Source organism: Festucalex cinctus, chromosome 13, assembly GCF_051991245.1.
Source record: "Festucalex cinctus isolate MCC-2025b chromosome 13, RoL_Fcin_1.0, whole genome shotgun sequence".
Taxonomy (NCBI): Eukaryota; Metazoa; Chordata; class Actinopteri; order Syngnathiformes; family Syngnathidae; genus Festucalex; species Festucalex cinctus.
This window is the reverse complement of record NC_135423.1, coordinates 19,937,600-19,952,243: the sequence shown is the minus strand read 5'-3', so window position 1 is coordinate 19,952,243 and position 14,644 is coordinate 19,937,600. Positions and strand designations below refer to the sequence as shown.

The 14,644-nt window shown below is 45.1% G+C and overlaps 1 protein-coding gene and 30 non-coding genes across 33 annotated transcripts in view; 30 read left to right on the top strand and 1 right to left on the bottom strand.

The window, feature by feature from the left end:
- LOC144033045 (rap1 GTPase-activating protein 2-like) overlaps window positions 1–14,644 on the bottom strand; it is a 149,482-nt gene that overhangs the window by 90,111 nt on the left and 44,727 nt on the right. The gene's annotated exons all lie outside the window — the stretch shown is intronic.
- Window positions 395–476, top strand: trnas-gcu (transfer RNA serine (anticodon GCU)). The gene has a single exon. It is a non-coding gene; the product is annotated as a tRNA-Ser (tRNA).
- Window positions 901–982, top strand: trnas-gcu (transfer RNA serine (anticodon GCU)). Its single transcript has one exon. It is a non-coding gene; the product is annotated as a tRNA-Ser (tRNA).
- On the top strand, window positions 1,849–1,930 carry trnas-gcu (transfer RNA serine (anticodon GCU)). Its single transcript has one exon. It is a non-coding gene; the product is annotated as a tRNA-Ser (tRNA).
- trnas-gcu (transfer RNA serine (anticodon GCU)) lies at window positions 2,355–2,436 on the top strand. Its single transcript has one exon. It is a non-coding gene; the product is annotated as a tRNA-Ser (tRNA).
- Window positions 2,563–2,644, top strand: trnas-gcu (transfer RNA serine (anticodon GCU)). The gene has a single exon. It is a non-coding gene; the product is annotated as a tRNA-Ser (tRNA).
- trnas-gcu (transfer RNA serine (anticodon GCU)) lies at window positions 2,771–2,852 on the top strand. The gene has a single exon. It is a non-coding gene; the product is annotated as a tRNA-Ser (tRNA).
- trnas-gcu (transfer RNA serine (anticodon GCU)) lies at window positions 3,282–3,363 on the top strand. The gene has a single exon. It is a non-coding gene; the product is annotated as a tRNA-Ser (tRNA).
- trnas-gcu (transfer RNA serine (anticodon GCU)) lies at window positions 3,788–3,869 on the top strand. Its single transcript has one exon. It is a non-coding gene; the product is annotated as a tRNA-Ser (tRNA).
- Window positions 3,996–4,077, top strand: trnas-gcu (transfer RNA serine (anticodon GCU)). Its single transcript has one exon. It is a non-coding gene; the product is annotated as a tRNA-Ser (tRNA).
- Window positions 4,501–4,582, top strand: trnas-gcu (transfer RNA serine (anticodon GCU)). The gene has a single exon. It is a non-coding gene; the product is annotated as a tRNA-Ser (tRNA).
- Window positions 5,008–5,089, top strand: trnas-gcu (transfer RNA serine (anticodon GCU)). Its single transcript has one exon. It is a non-coding gene; the product is annotated as a tRNA-Ser (tRNA).
- On the top strand, window positions 5,517–5,598 carry trnas-gcu (transfer RNA serine (anticodon GCU)). Its single transcript has one exon. It is a non-coding gene; the product is annotated as a tRNA-Ser (tRNA).
- trnas-gcu (transfer RNA serine (anticodon GCU)) lies at window positions 6,022–6,103 on the top strand. Its single transcript has one exon. It is a non-coding gene; the product is annotated as a tRNA-Ser (tRNA).
- Window positions 6,970–7,051, top strand: trnas-gcu (transfer RNA serine (anticodon GCU)). The gene has a single exon. It is a non-coding gene; the product is annotated as a tRNA-Ser (tRNA).
- trnas-gcu (transfer RNA serine (anticodon GCU)) lies at window positions 7,476–7,557 on the top strand. The gene has a single exon. It is a non-coding gene; the product is annotated as a tRNA-Ser (tRNA).
- On the top strand, window positions 7,684–7,765 carry trnas-gcu (transfer RNA serine (anticodon GCU)). Its single transcript has one exon. It is a non-coding gene; the product is annotated as a tRNA-Ser (tRNA).
- On the top strand, window positions 8,195–8,276 carry trnas-gcu (transfer RNA serine (anticodon GCU)). The gene has a single exon. It is a non-coding gene; the product is annotated as a tRNA-Ser (tRNA).
- trnas-gcu (transfer RNA serine (anticodon GCU)) lies at window positions 8,701–8,782 on the top strand. The gene has a single exon. It is a non-coding gene; the product is annotated as a tRNA-Ser (tRNA).
- Window positions 9,210–9,291, top strand: trnas-gcu (transfer RNA serine (anticodon GCU)). Its single transcript has one exon. It is a non-coding gene; the product is annotated as a tRNA-Ser (tRNA).
- On the top strand, window positions 9,716–9,797 carry trnas-gcu (transfer RNA serine (anticodon GCU)). The gene has a single exon. It is a non-coding gene; the product is annotated as a tRNA-Ser (tRNA).
- Window positions 10,664–10,745, top strand: trnas-gcu (transfer RNA serine (anticodon GCU)). The gene has a single exon. It is a non-coding gene; the product is annotated as a tRNA-Ser (tRNA).
- Window positions 11,170–11,251, top strand: trnas-gcu (transfer RNA serine (anticodon GCU)). The gene has a single exon. It is a non-coding gene; the product is annotated as a tRNA-Ser (tRNA).
- Window positions 11,378–11,459, top strand: trnas-gcu (transfer RNA serine (anticodon GCU)). The gene has a single exon. It is a non-coding gene; the product is annotated as a tRNA-Ser (tRNA).
- Window positions 11,586–11,667, top strand: trnas-gcu (transfer RNA serine (anticodon GCU)). Its single transcript has one exon. It is a non-coding gene; the product is annotated as a tRNA-Ser (tRNA).
- trnas-gcu (transfer RNA serine (anticodon GCU)) lies at window positions 12,097–12,178 on the top strand. The gene has a single exon. It is a non-coding gene; the product is annotated as a tRNA-Ser (tRNA).
- trnas-gcu (transfer RNA serine (anticodon GCU)) lies at window positions 12,603–12,684 on the top strand. Its single transcript has one exon. It is a non-coding gene; the product is annotated as a tRNA-Ser (tRNA).
- Window positions 12,811–12,892, top strand: trnas-gcu (transfer RNA serine (anticodon GCU)). Its single transcript has one exon. It is a non-coding gene; the product is annotated as a tRNA-Ser (tRNA).
- trnas-gcu (transfer RNA serine (anticodon GCU)) lies at window positions 13,316–13,397 on the top strand. Its single transcript has one exon. It is a non-coding gene; the product is annotated as a tRNA-Ser (tRNA).
- trnas-gcu (transfer RNA serine (anticodon GCU)) lies at window positions 13,823–13,904 on the top strand. Its single transcript has one exon. It is a non-coding gene; the product is annotated as a tRNA-Ser (tRNA).
- Window positions 14,332–14,413, top strand: trnas-gcu (transfer RNA serine (anticodon GCU)). Its single transcript has one exon. It is a non-coding gene; the product is annotated as a tRNA-Ser (tRNA).

The window sequence follows — 14,644 nt, the reverse complement described above, 5'->3', positions numbered from 1 at the left end:
AGAACGCGTTCAACTGTGTCCCTCAGAAGACGTGCATGGTACTCAAGAGGTACTACATAGTTCTGGACTGTCCTTTGTCACCAGTTCTTCCATTAATCATTACGGGCAAAACTTCTGGGTGCAGAAGAAGTGGCTTCATCTGGCTGAGAATCAATACCACATTGTCATGTGGATATTCGGTCAATCGGGTTGCTGAATTGTGAAGATGGAGACCCGATTGGTCGTAGAGCATAAATCCATCCAGAAGTGAAATACCTCTATGTAAAATTTCCAAATAAAATTACATTTTAAGCAGAACGGCGGGCCAATTTTGGCCCAAGGACTGGACATTGCTGACCCGGTCCAGATCCATCAATTTTAAGATCAATGGACTCTGTTTGAAGAGAAAGTGGTGGATGAGGTGACCGAGTGGTTAAGGTGATGGACTGCTAATCCATTGTGCTCTGCACGCATGGGTTCGAATCCCATCCTCATCGTGGCACAGTACTTTTGATACTGCTACTACTCTGAGAACTCATTCAACTGTGTCCCTCAGAAGACGTGCATGGTACTCAAGATGTACATAGTTCTGGACTGTCTTTTGTAATCACTTCTTCCAATAATCATTACTGTCAGAACTTCTGGGTGCAGAAGAAGTGGCTTCATCCAGCTGAGAATCAGTACGACATTGTCATGTGGATATTCGGTCAATCGGGTTCCTGAATTGTGAATATGGATACCCGATTGGTCGTGAAGCATATATCCATCGAGAAGTGAAATACCTCTATGTAAAATTTCCAAATAAAATTACATTTTAAGCAGAACGGTGGGCCAATTTTGGCCCAAGGACTGGACATTGCTGACCCGGTCCAGATCCATCAGTTTTAAGACCAATGGACTCTGTTTGAGCAGAGAGCAGTGGATGAGGTGACCGAGTGGTTAAGGTGATGGACTGCTAATCCATTGTGCTCTACACGCATGGGTTCGAATCCCATCCTCATCGTGGCACAGCACTTTTGACACTACTGCTACTCTGAGAACTCATTCAACTATGTCCCTCAGAAGACGTGCATGGAACTTCTGGGTGCAGAAGAAGTGGCTTCATCCAGCTCAGAATCAATACGACATTGTCATGTGGATATTCGGTCAATCGGGTTCCTGAATTGTGAAGATGGGCACCCGATTGGTCGTAGAGCATAAATCCATCGAGAAGTGAAATACCTCTATGTAAAATTTCCAAATAAAATTACATTTTAAGCAGAAGGGTGGGCCAATTTTGGCCCAAGGACTGGACATTGCTGACCCGGTCCAGAGCCATCAGTTTTAAGACCAATGGACTCTGTTTGATCAGCGAGCAGTGGATGAGGTGACCGAGTGGTTAATTTGATGGACTGCTAATCCATTGTGCTCGACACGTATGGGTTCGAATCCGATCCTCATCGTGGCACAGTACTTTTGACACTGCTGCTACTCTGAGAACTCGTTCAACTGTGTCCCTCAGAAGACGTGCATGGTACTCAAGAGGTAATACATAGTTCTGGACTGTCCTTTGTCACCAGTTCTTCCATTAATCATTACGGGCAAAACTTCTGGGTGCAGAAGAAGTGGCTTCATCTGGCTGAGAATCAATACCACATTGTCATGTGGATATTCGGTCAATCGGGTTCCTGAATTGTGAAGATGGACACTCGATTGGTTGTAGAGCATAAATCCATCGAGAAGTGAAATACCTCTATGTAAAATTTCCAAATAAAATTACATTTTAAGCAGAACGGCGGGCCAATTTTGGCCCAAGGACTGGACATTGCTGACCCGGTCCAGATCCATCAATTTTAAGATCAATGGACTCTGTTTGAAAAGAACGCAGTGGATGAGGTGACCGAGTGGTTAAGGTGATGGACTGCTAATCCATTGTGCTCGACACGCATGGGTTCGAATCCCATCCTCATCGTGGCACAGTACTTTTGACACTGCTGCTTCTCTGAGAACTCATTCAACTGTGTCCCTCAGAAGACGTGCATGGTACTCAAGAGGTACATAGTTCTGGACTTTCTTTTGTAATCACTTCTTCCAATAATCATTACTGTCAGAACTTCTGGGTGCAGAAGAAGTGGCTTCATCCAGCTGAGAATCAATACGACATTGTCATGTGGATATTCGGTCAATCGGGTTGCTGAATTGTGAAGATGGAGACCCGATTGATCGTAGAGCATAAATCCATCCAGAAGTGAAATACCTCTATGTAAAATTTCCAAATAAAATTACATTTTAAGCAGAACGGCGGGCCAATTTTGGCCCAAGGACTGGACATTGCTGACCCGGTCCAGATCCATCAATTTTAAGATCAATGGACTCTGTTTGAAACGAAAGCAGTGGATGAGGTTACCGAGTGGTTAAGGTGATGGACTGCTAATCCATTGTGCTCGACACGCATGGGTTCGAATCCCATCCTCATCGTGGCGCAGTACTTTCGACACTGCTGCTACTCTGAGAACGCGTTCAACTGTGTCCCTCAGAAGACGTGCGTGGTACTCAAGAGGTACTAAATAGTTCTGGACTGTCCTTTGTCACCAGAGAGCAGTGGATGAGGTGACCGAGTGGTTAAGGTGATGGACTGCTAATCCATTGTGCTCGACACGCATGGGTTCGAATCCCATCCTCATCGTGGCACAGTACTTTTGACACTGCTGCTACTCTGAGAACGCGTTCAACTGTGTCCCTCAGAAGACGTGCATGGTACTCAAGAGGTACTACATAGTTCTGGACTGTCCTTTGTCACCAGAGAGCAGTGGATGAGGTGACCGAGTGGTTAAGGTGATGGACTGCTAATCCATTGTGCTCGACACGCATGGGTTCGAGTCCCATCCTCATCGTGGCACAGTACTTTTGACACTGCTGCTACTCTGAGAACTCGTTCAACTGTGTCCCTCAGAAGACGTGCATGGTACTCAAGAGGTGTACTACATAGTTCTGGACTGTCCTTTGTCACCAGTTCTTCCATTAATCATTACTGTCAGAATTTCTGGGTGCAGAAGAAGTGGCTTCATCTGGCTGAGAATCAATACCACATTGTCATGTGGATATTCGGTCAATCGGGTTCCTGAATTGTGAAGATGGACACTCGATTGGTCGTAGAGCATAAATCCATCGAGAAGTGAAATACCTCTATGTAAAATTTCCAAATAAAATTACATTTTAAGCAGAACGGCGGACCAATTTTGGCCCAAGGACTGGACATTGCTGACCCGGTCCAGATCCATCAATTTTAAGATCAATGGACTCTGTTTGAAACGAAAGCAGTGGATGAGGTGACCGAGTGGTTAAGGTGATGGACTGCTAATCCATTGTGCTCGACACGAATGGGTTCGAATCCCATCCTCATCGTGGCACAGTACTTTTGACACTGCTGCTTCTCTGAGAACTCATTCAACTGTGTCCCTCAGAAGACGTGCATGGTACTCAAGAGGTACATAGTTCTGGACTTTCTTTTGTAATCACTTCTTCCAATAATCATTACTGTCAGAACTTCTGGGTGCAGAAGAAGTGGCTTCATCCAGCTGAGAATCAATACGACATTGTCATGTGGATATTCGGTCAATCGGGTTGCTGAATTGTGAAGATGGAGACCCGATTGGTCGCAGAGCATAAATCCATCCAGAAGTGAAATACCTCTATGTAAAATTTCCAAATAAAATTACATTTTAAGCAGAACGGCGGGCCAATTTTGGCCCAAGGACTGGACATTGCTGACCCGGTCCAGATCCATCAATTTTAAGATCAATGGACTCTGTTTGAAAAGAAAGCAGTGGATGAGGTGACCGAGTGGTTAAGGTGATGGACTGCTAATCCATTGTGCTCGACACGCATGGGTTCGAATCCCATCCTCATCGTGGCACAGTACTTTTGACACTGCTGCTACTCTGAGAATGCGTTCAACTGTGTCCCTCAGAAGACGTGCATGGTACTCAAGAGGTACTACATAGTTCTGGACTGTCCTTTGTCACCAGAGAGCAGTGGATGAGGTGACCGAGTGGTTAAGGTGATGGACTGCTAATCCATTGTGCTCGACACGCATGGGTTCGAATCCCATCCTCATCGTGGCACAGTACTTTTGACACTGCTGCTTCTCTGAGAACTCGTTCAACTATGTCCCTCAGAAGACGTGCATGGTACTCAAGAGGTACATTGTTCTGGATTTTCTTTTGTAATCACTTCTTCCAATAATCATTATGGGAAGAACTTCTGGGTGCAGAAGAATGGCTTCATCCAGCTGAGAATCAGTACGACATTGTCATGTGGATATTCGGTCAATCGGGTTCCTGAATTGTGAATATGGACACCCGATTGGTCGTGAAGCATATATCCATCGAGAAGTGAAATACCTCTATATAAAATTTCCAAATAAAATTACATTTTAAGCAGAACGGCGGGCCAATTTTGGCCCAAGGACTGGACATTGCTGACCCGGTCCAGATCCATCAATTTTAAGATCGATGGACTCTGTTTGAGGAAAAAGCAGTGGATGAGGTGACCGAGTGGTTAAGGTGATGGACTGCTAATCCTTTGTGCTCTACACGCATGGGTTCGAATCTCATCCTCATCCTGGCACAGCACTTTTGACACTGCTGCTACTCTGAGAACTCATTCAACTATGTCCCTCAGAAGACGTGCATGGTACTCAAGAGGTGCTACATAGTTCTGGACTGTCCTTTGTCACCAGTTCTTCCATTAATCATTACGGGCAGAACTTCTGGGTGCAGAAGAAGTGGCTTCATCCAGCTGAGAATCAATACGACATTGTCACGTGGCTATTCGGTCAATCGGGTTCCTCAATTGTGAAGATGGACACCCGATTGGTCGTAGAGCATAAATCCATCGAGAAGTGAAATACCTCTATGTAAAATTTCCAAATAAAATTACATTTTAAGCAGAACGGCGGGCCAATTTTGGCCCAAGGACTGGACATTGCTCTCGGTCCAGATCCATCAGTTTTAAGACCAATGGACTCTGTTTGAGCAGAGAGCAGTGGATGAGGTGACCGAGTGGTTAAGGTGATGGACGGCTAATTCATTGTGCTTGACACGCATGGGTTCGAATCCCATCCTCATCGTGGCACGGTACTTTTGACACTGCTGCTTCTCTGAGAACTCGTTCAACTGTGTCACTCAGAAGACGTGCATGGTACTCAAGAGGTACTACATAGTTCTGGACTGTCCTTTGTCACCAGTTCTTCCATTAATCATTACGGGCAAAACTTCTGGGTGCAGAAGAAGTGGCTTCATCTGGCTGAGAATCAATACCACATTGTCATGTGGATATTCGGTCAATCGGGTTGCTGAATTGTGAAGATGGAGACCCGATTGGTCGTAGAGCATAAATCCATCCAGAAGTGAAATACCTCTATGTAAAATTTCCAAATAAAATTACATTTTAAGCAGAACGGCGGGCCAATTTTGGCCCAAGGACTGGACATTGCTGACCCGGTCCAGATCCATCAATTTTAAGATCAATGGACTCTGTTTGAAGAGAAAGTGGTGGATGAGGTGACCGAGTGGTTAAGGTGATGGACTGCTAATCCATTGTGCTCTGCACGCATGGGTTCGAATCCCATCCTCATCGTGGCACAGTACTTTTGATACTGCTACTACTCTGAGAACTCATTCAACTGTGTCCCTCAGAAGACGTGCATGGTACTCAAGATGTACATAGTTCTGGACTGTCTTTTGTAATCACTTCTTCCAATAATCATTACTGTCAGAACTTCTGGGTGCAGAAGAAGTGGCTTCATCCAGCTGAGAATCAGTACGACATTGTCATGTGGATATTCGGTCAATCGGGTTCCTGAATTGTGAATATGGATACCCGATTGGTCGTGAAGCATATATCCATCGAGAAGTGAAATACCTCTATGTAAAATTTCCAAATAAAATTACATTTTAAGCAGAACGGTGGACAATTTTGGCCCAAGGACTGGACATTGCTGACCCGGTCCAGATCCATCAGTTTTAAGACCAATGGACTCTGTTTGAGCAGAGAGCAGTGGATGAGGTGACCGAGTGGTTAAGGTGATGGACTGCTAATCCATTGTGCTCTACACGCATGGGTTCGAATCCCATCCTCATCGTGGCACAGCACTTTTGACACTACTGCTACTCTGAGAACTCATTCAACTATGTCCCTCAGAAGACGTGCATGGAACTTCTGGGTGCAGAAGAAGTGGCTTCATCCAGCTCAGAATCAATACGACATTGTCATGTGGATATTCGGTCAATCGGGTTCCTGAATTGTGAAGATGGGCACCCGATTGGTCGTAGAGCATAAATCCATCGAGAAGTGAAATACCTCTATGTAAAATTTCCAAATAAAATTACATTTTAAGCAGAAGGGTGGGCCAATTTTGGCCCAAGGACTGGACATTGCTGACCCGGTCCAGAGCCATCAGTTTTAAGACCAATGGACTCTGTTTGATCAGCGAGCAGTGGATGAGGTGACCGAGTGGTTAATTTGATGGACTGCTAATCCATTGTGCTCGACACGTATGGGTTCGAATCCGATCCTCATCGTGGCACAGTACTTTTGACACTGCTGCTACTCTGAGAACTCGTTCAACTGTGTCCCTCAGAAGACGTGCATGGTACTCAAGAGGTAATACATAGTTCTGGACTGTCCTTTGTCACCAGTTCTTCCATTAATCATTACGGGCAAAACTTCTGGGTGCAGAAGAAGTGGCTTCATCTGGCTGAGAATCAATACCACATTGTCATGTGGATATTCGGTCAATCGGGTTCCTGAATTGTGAAGATGGACACTCGATTGGTTGTAGAGCATAAATCCATCGAGAAGTGAAATACCTCTATGTAAAATTTCCAAATAAAATTACATTTTAAGCAGAACGGCGGGCCAATTTTGGCCCAAGGACTGGACATTGCTGACCCGGTCCAGATCCATCAATTTTAAGATCAATGGACTCTGTTTGAAAAGAAAGCAGTGGATGAGGTGACCGAGTGGTTAAGGTGATGGACTGCTAATCCATTGTGCTCGACACGCATGGGTTCGAATCCCATCCTCATCGTGGCACAGTACTTTTGACACTGCTGCTTCTCTGAGAACTCATTCAACTGTGTCCCTCAGAAGACGTGCATGGTACTCAAGAGGTACATAGTTCTGGACTTTCTTTTGTAATCACTTCTTCCAATAATCATTACTGTCAGAACTTCTGGGTGCAGAAGAAGTGGCTTCATCCAGCTGAGAATCAATACGACATTGTCATGTGGATATTCGGTCAATCGGGTTGCTGAATTGTGAAGATGGAGACCCGATTGATCGTAGAGCATAAATCCATCCAGAAGTGAAATACCTCTATGTAAAATTTCCAAATAAAATTACATTTTAAGCAGAACGGCGGGCCAATTTTGGCCCAAGGACTGGACATTGCCGACCCGGTCCAGATCCATCAATTTTAAGATCAATGGACTCTGTTTGAAAAGAAAGCAGTGGATGAGGTGACCGAGTGGTTAAGGTGATGGACTGCTAATCCATTGTGCTCGACACGCATGGGTTCGAATCCCATCCTCATCGTGGCACAGTACTTTTGACACTGCTGCTACTCTGAGAACGCGTTCAACTGTGTCCCTCAGAAGACGTGCATGGTACTCAAGAGGTACTACATAGTTCTGGACTGTCCTTTGTCACCAGAGAGCAGTGGATGAGGTGACAGAGTGGTTAAGGTGATGGACTGCTAATCCATTGTGCTCGACACGCATGGGTTCGAGTCCCATCCTCATCGTGGCACAGTACTTTTGACACTGCTGCTACTCTGAGAACTCGTTCAACTGTGTCCCTCAGAAGACGTGCATGGTACTCAAGAGGTGTACTACATAGTTCTGGACTGTCCTTTGTCACCAGTTCTTCCATTAATCATTACTGTCAGAATTTCTGGGTGCAGAAGAAGTGGCTTCATCTGGCTGAGAATCAATACCACATTGTCATGTGGATATTCGGTCAATCGGGTTCCTGAATTGTGAAGATGGACACTCGATTGGTCGTAGAGCATAAATCCATCGAGAAGTGAAATACCTCTATGTAAAATTTCCAAATAAAATTACATTTTAAGCAGAACGGCGGACCAATTTTGGCCCAAGGACTGGACATTGCTGACCCGGTCCAGATCCATCAATTTTAAGATCAATGGACTCTGTTTGAAACGAAAGCAGTGGATGAGGTGACCGAGTGGTTAAGGTGATGGACTGCTAATCCATTGTGCTCGACACGCATGGGTTCGAATCCCATCCTCATCGTGGCACAGTACTTTTGACACTGCTGCTTCTCTGAGAACTCATTCAACTGTGTCCCTCAGAAGACGTGCATGGTACTCAAGAGGTACATAGTTCTGGACTTTCTTTTGGAATCACTTCTTCCAATAATCATTACTGTCAGAACTTCTGGGTGCAGAAGAAGTGGCTTCATCCAGCTGAGAATCAATACGACATTGTCATGTGGATATTCGGTCAATCGGGTTGCTGAATTGTGAAGATGGAGACCCGATTGGTCGTAGAGCATAAATCCATCCAGAAGTGAAATACCTCTATGTAAAATTTCCAAATAAAATTACATTTTAAGCAGAACGGCGGGCCAATTTTGGCCCAAGGACTGGACATTGCTGACCCGGTCCAGATCCATCAATTTTAAGATCAATGGACTCTGTTTGAAAAGAAAGCAGTGGATGAGGTGACTGAGTGGTTAAGGTGATGGACTGCTAATCCATTGTGCTCGACACGCATGGGTTCGAATCACATCCTCATCGTGGCACAGTACTTTTGACACTGCTGCTACTCTGAGAACGCGTTCAACTGTGTCCCTCAGAAGACGTGCATGGTACTCAAGAGGTACTACATAGTTCTGGACTGTCCTTTGTCACCAGTTCTTCCATTAATCATTACGGGCAAAACTTCTGGGTGCAGAAGAAGTGGCTTCATCTGGCTGAGAATCAATACCACATTGTCATGTGGATATTCGGTCAATCGGGTTGCTGAATTGTGAAGATGGAGACCCGATTGGTCGTAGAGCATAAATCCATCCAGAAGTGAAATACCTCTATGTAAAATTTCCAAATAAAATTACATTTTAAGCAGAACGGCGGGCCAATTTTGGCCCAAGGACTGGACATTGCTGACCCGGTCCAGATCCATCAATTTTAAGATCAATGGACTCTGTTTGAAGAGAAAGTGGTGGATGAGGTGACCGAGTGGTTAAGGTGATGGACTGCTAATCCATTGTGCTCTGCACGCATGGGTTCGAATCCCATCCTCATCGTGGCACAGTACTTTTGATACTGCTACTACTCTGAGAACTCATTCAACTGTGTCCCTCAGAAGACGTGCATGGTACTCAAGATGTACATAGTTCTGGACTGTCTTTTGTAATCACTTCTTCCAATAATCATTACTGTCAGAACTTCTGGGTGCAGAAGAAGTGGCTTCATCCAGCTGAGAATCAGTACGACATTGTCATGTGGATATTCGGTCAATCGGGTTCCTGAATTGTGAATATGGATACCCGATTGGTCGTGAAGCATATATCCATCGAGAAGTGAAATACCTCTATGTAAAATTTCCAAATAAAATTACATTTTAAGCAGAACGGTGGGCCAATTTTGGCCCAAGGACTGGACATTGCTGACCCGGTCCAGATCCATCAGTTTTAAGACCAATGGACTCTGTTTGAGCAGAGAGCAGTGGATGAGGTGACCGAGTGGTTAAGGTGATGGACTGCTAATCCATTGTGCTCTACACGCATGGGTTCGAATCCCATCCTCATCGTGGCACAGCACTTTTGACACTACTGCTACTCTGAGAACTCATTCAACTATGTCCCTCAGAAGACGTGCATGGAACTTCTGGGTGCAGAAGAAGTGGCTTCATCCAGCTCAGAATCAATACGACATTGTCATGTGGATATTCGGTCAATCGGGTTCCTGAATTGTGAAGATGGGCACCCGATTGGTCGTAGAGCATAAATCCATCGAGAAGTGAAATACCTCTATGTAAAATTTCCAAATAAAATTACATTTTAAGCAGAAGGGTGGGCCAATTTTGGCCCAAGGACTGGACATTGCTGACCCGGTCCAGAGCCATCAGTTTTAAGACCAATGGACTCTGTTTGATCAGCGAGCAGTGGATGAGGTGACCGAGTGGTTAATTTGATGGACTGCTAATCCATTGTGCTCGACACGTATGGGTTCGAATCCGATCCTCATCGTGGCACAGTACTTTTGACACTGCTGCTACTCTGAGAACTCGTTCAACTGTGTCCCTCAGAAGACGTGCATGGTACTCAAGAGGTAATACATAGTTCTGGACTGTCCTTTGTCACCAGTTCTTCCATTAATCATTACGGGCAAAACTTCTGGGTGCAGAAGAAGTGGCTTCATCTGGCTGAGAATCAATACCACATTGTCATGTGGATATTCGGTCAATCGGGTTCCTGAATTGTGAAGATGGACACTCGATTGGTTGTAGAGCATAAATCCATCGAGAAGTGAAATACCTCTATGTAAAATTTCCAAATAAAATTACATTTTAAGCAGAACGGCGGGCCAATTTTGGCCCAAGGACTGGACATTGCTGACCCGGTCCAGATCCATCAATTTTAAGATCAATGGACTCTGTTTGAAAAGAACGCAGTGGATGAGGTGACCGAGTGGTTAAGGTGATGGACTGCTAATCCATTGTGCTCGACACGCATGGGTTCGAATCCCATCCTCATCGTGGCACAGTACTTTTGACACTGCTGCTTCTCTGAGAACTCATTCAACTGTGTCCCTCAGAAGACGTGCATGGTACTCAAGAGGTACATAGTTCTGGACTTTCTTTTGTAATCACTTCTTCCAATAATCATTACTGTCAGAACTTCTGGGTGCAGAAGAAGTGGCTTCATCCAGCTGAGAATCAATACGACATTGTCATGTGGATATTCGGTCAATCGGGTTGCTGAATTGTGAAGATGGAGACCCGATTGATCGTAGAGCATAAATCCATCCAGAAGTGAAATACCTCTATGTAAAATTTCCAAATAAAATTACATTTTAAGCAGAACGGCGGGCCAATTTTGGCCCAAGGACTGGACATTGCTGACCCGGTCCAGATCCATCAATTTTAAGATCAATGGACTCTGTTTGAAAAGAAAGCAGTGGATGAGGTTACCGAGTGGTTAAGGTGATGGACTGCTAATCCATTGTGCTCGACACGCATGGGTTCGAATCCCATCCTCATCGTGGCGCAGTACTTTTGACACTGCTGCTACTCTGAGAACGCGTTCAACTGTGTCCCTCAGAAGACGTGCGTGGTACTCAAGAGGTACTAAATAGTTCTGGACTGTCCTTTGTCACCAGAGAGCAGTGGATGAGGTGACCGAGTGGTTAAGGTGATGGACTGCTAATCCATTGTGCTCGACACGCATGGGTTCGAATCCCATCCTCATCGTGGCACAGTACTTTTGACACTGCTGCTACTCTGAGAACGCGTTCAACTGTGTCCCTCAGAAGACGTGCATGGTACTCAAGAGGTACTACATAGTTCTGGACTGTCCTTTGTCACCAGAGAGCAGTGGATGAGGTGACCGAGTGGTTAAGGTGATGGACTGCTAATCCATTGTGCTCGACACGCATGGGTTCGAGTCCCATCCTCATCGTGGCACAGTACTTTTGACACTGCTGCTACTCTGAGAACTCGTTCAACTGTGTCCCTCAGAAGACGTGCATGGTACTCAAGAGGTGTACTACATAGTTCTGGACTGTCCTTTGTCACCAGTTCTTCCATTAATCATTACTGTCAGAATTTCTGGGTGCAGAAGAAGTGGCTTCATCTGGCTGAGAATCAATACCACATTGTCATGTGGATATTCGGTCAATCGGGTTCCTGAATTGTGAAGATGGACACTCGATTGGTCGTAGAGCATAAATCCATCGAGAAGTGAAATACCTCTATGTAAAATTTCCAAATAAAATTACATTTTAAGCAGAACGGCGGACCAATATTGGCCCAAGGACTGGACATTGCTGACCCGGTCCAGATCCATCAATTTTAAGATCAATGGACTCTGTTTGAAACGAAAGCAGTGGATGAGGTGACCGAGTGGTTAAGGTGATGGACTGCTAATCCATTGTGCTCGACACGCATGGGTTCGAATCCCATCCTCATCGTGGCACAGTACTTTTGACACTGCTGCTTCTCTGAGAACTCATTCAACTGTGTCCCTCAGAAGACGTGCATGGTACTCAAGAGGTACATAGTTCTGGACTTTCTTTTGTAATCACTTCTTCCAATAATCATTACTGTCAGAACTTCTGGGTGCAGAAGAAGTGGCTTCATCCAGCTGAGAATCAATACGACATTGTCATGTGGATATTCGGTCAATCGGGTTGCTGAATTGTGAAGATGGAGACCCGATTGGTCGCAGAGCATAAATCCATCCAGAAGTGAAATACCTCTATGTAAAATTTCCAAATAAAATTACATTTTAAGCAGAACGGCGGGCCAATTTTGGCCCAAGGACTGGACATTGCTGACCCGGTCCAGATCCATCAATTTTAAGATCAATGGACTCTGTTTGAAAAGAAAGCAGTGGATGAGGTGACCGAGTGGTTAAGGTGATGGACTGCTAATCCATTGTGCTCGACACGCATGGGTTCGAATCCCATCCTCATCGTGGCACAGTACTTTTGACACTGCTGCTACTCTGAGAATGCGTTCAACTGTGTCCCTCAGAAGACGTGCATGGTACTCAAGAGGTACTACATAGTTCTGGACTGTCCTTTGTCACCAGAGAGCAGTGGATGAGGTGACCGAGTGGTTAAGGTGATGGACTGCTAATCCATTGTGCTCGACACGCATGGGTTCGAATCCCATCCTCATCGTGGCACAGTACTTTTGACACTGCTGCTTCTCTGAGAACTCGTTCAACTATGTCCCTCAGAAGACGTGCATGGTACTCAAGAGGTACATTGTTCTGGATTTTCTTTTGTAATCACTTCTTCCAATAATCATTATGGGAAGAACTTCTGGGTGCAGAAGAATGGCTTCATCCAGCTGAGAATCAGTACGACATTGTCATGTGGATATTCGGTCAATCGGGTTCCTGAATTGTGAATATGGACACCCGATTGGTCGTGAAGCATATATCCATCGAGAAGTGAAATACCTCTATATAAAATTTCCAAATAAAATTACATTTTAAGCAGAACGGCGGGCCAATTTTGGCCCAAGGACTGGACATTGCTGACCCGGTCCAGATCCATCAATTTTAAGATCGATGGACTCTGTTTGAGGAAAAAGCAGTGGATGAGGTGACCGAGTGGTTAAGGTGATGGACTGCTAATCCTTTGTGCTCTACACGCATGGGTTCGAATCTCATCCTCATCCTGGCACAGCACTTTTGACACTGCTGCTACTCTGAGAACTCATTCAACTATGTCCCTCAGAAGACGTGCATGGTACTCAAGAGGTGCTACATAGTTCTGGACTGTCCTTTGTCACCAGTTCTTCCATTAATCATTACGGGCAGAACTTCTGGGTGCAGAAGAAGTGGCTTCATCCAGCTGAGAATCAATACGACATTGTCACGTGGCTATTCGGTCAATCGGGTTCCTCAATTGTGAAGATGGACACCCGATTGGTCGTAGAGCATAAATCCATCGAGAAGTGAAATACCTCTATGTAAAATTTCCAAATAAAATTACATTTTAAGCAGAACGGCGGGCCAATTTTGGCCCAAGGACTGGACATTGCTCTCGGTCCAGATCCATCAGTTTTAAGACCAATGGACTCTGTTTGAGCAGAGAGCAGTGGATGAGGTGACCGAGTGGTTAAGGTGATGGACGGCTAATTCATTGTGCTTGACACGCATGGGTTCGAATCCCATCCTCATCGTGGCACGGTACTTTTGACACTGCTGCTTCTCTGAGAACTCGTTCAACTGTGTCACTCAGAAGACGTGCATGGTACTCAAGAGGTACTACATAGTTCTGGACTGTCCTTTGTCACCAGTTCTTCCATTAATCATTACGGGCAAAACTTCTGGGTGCAGAAGAAGTGGCTTCATCTGGCTGAGAATCAATACCACATTGTCATGTGGATATTCGGTCAATCGGGTTGCTGAATTGTGAAGATGGAGACCCGATTGGTCGTAGAGCATAAATCCATCCAGAAGTGAAATACCTCTATGTAAAATTTCCAAATAAAATTACATTTTAAGCAGAACGGCGGGCCAATTTTGGCCCAAGGACTGGACATTGCTGACCCGGTCCAGATCCATCAATTTTAAGATCAATGGACTCTGTTTGAAGAGAAAGTGGTGGATGAGGTGACCGAGTGGTTAAGGTGATGGACTGCTAATCCATTGTGCTCTGCACGCATGGGTTCGAATCCCATCCTCATCGTGGCACAGTACTTTTGATACTGCTACTACTCTGAGAACTCATTCAACTGTGTCCCTCAGAAGACGTGCATGGTACTCAAGATGTACATAGTTCTGGACTGTCTTTTGTAATCACTTCTTCCAATAATCATTAGTGTCAGAACTTCTGGGTGCAGAAGAAGTGGCTTCATCCAGCTGAGAATCAGTACGACATTGTCATGTGGATATTCGGTCAATCGGGTTCCTGAATTGT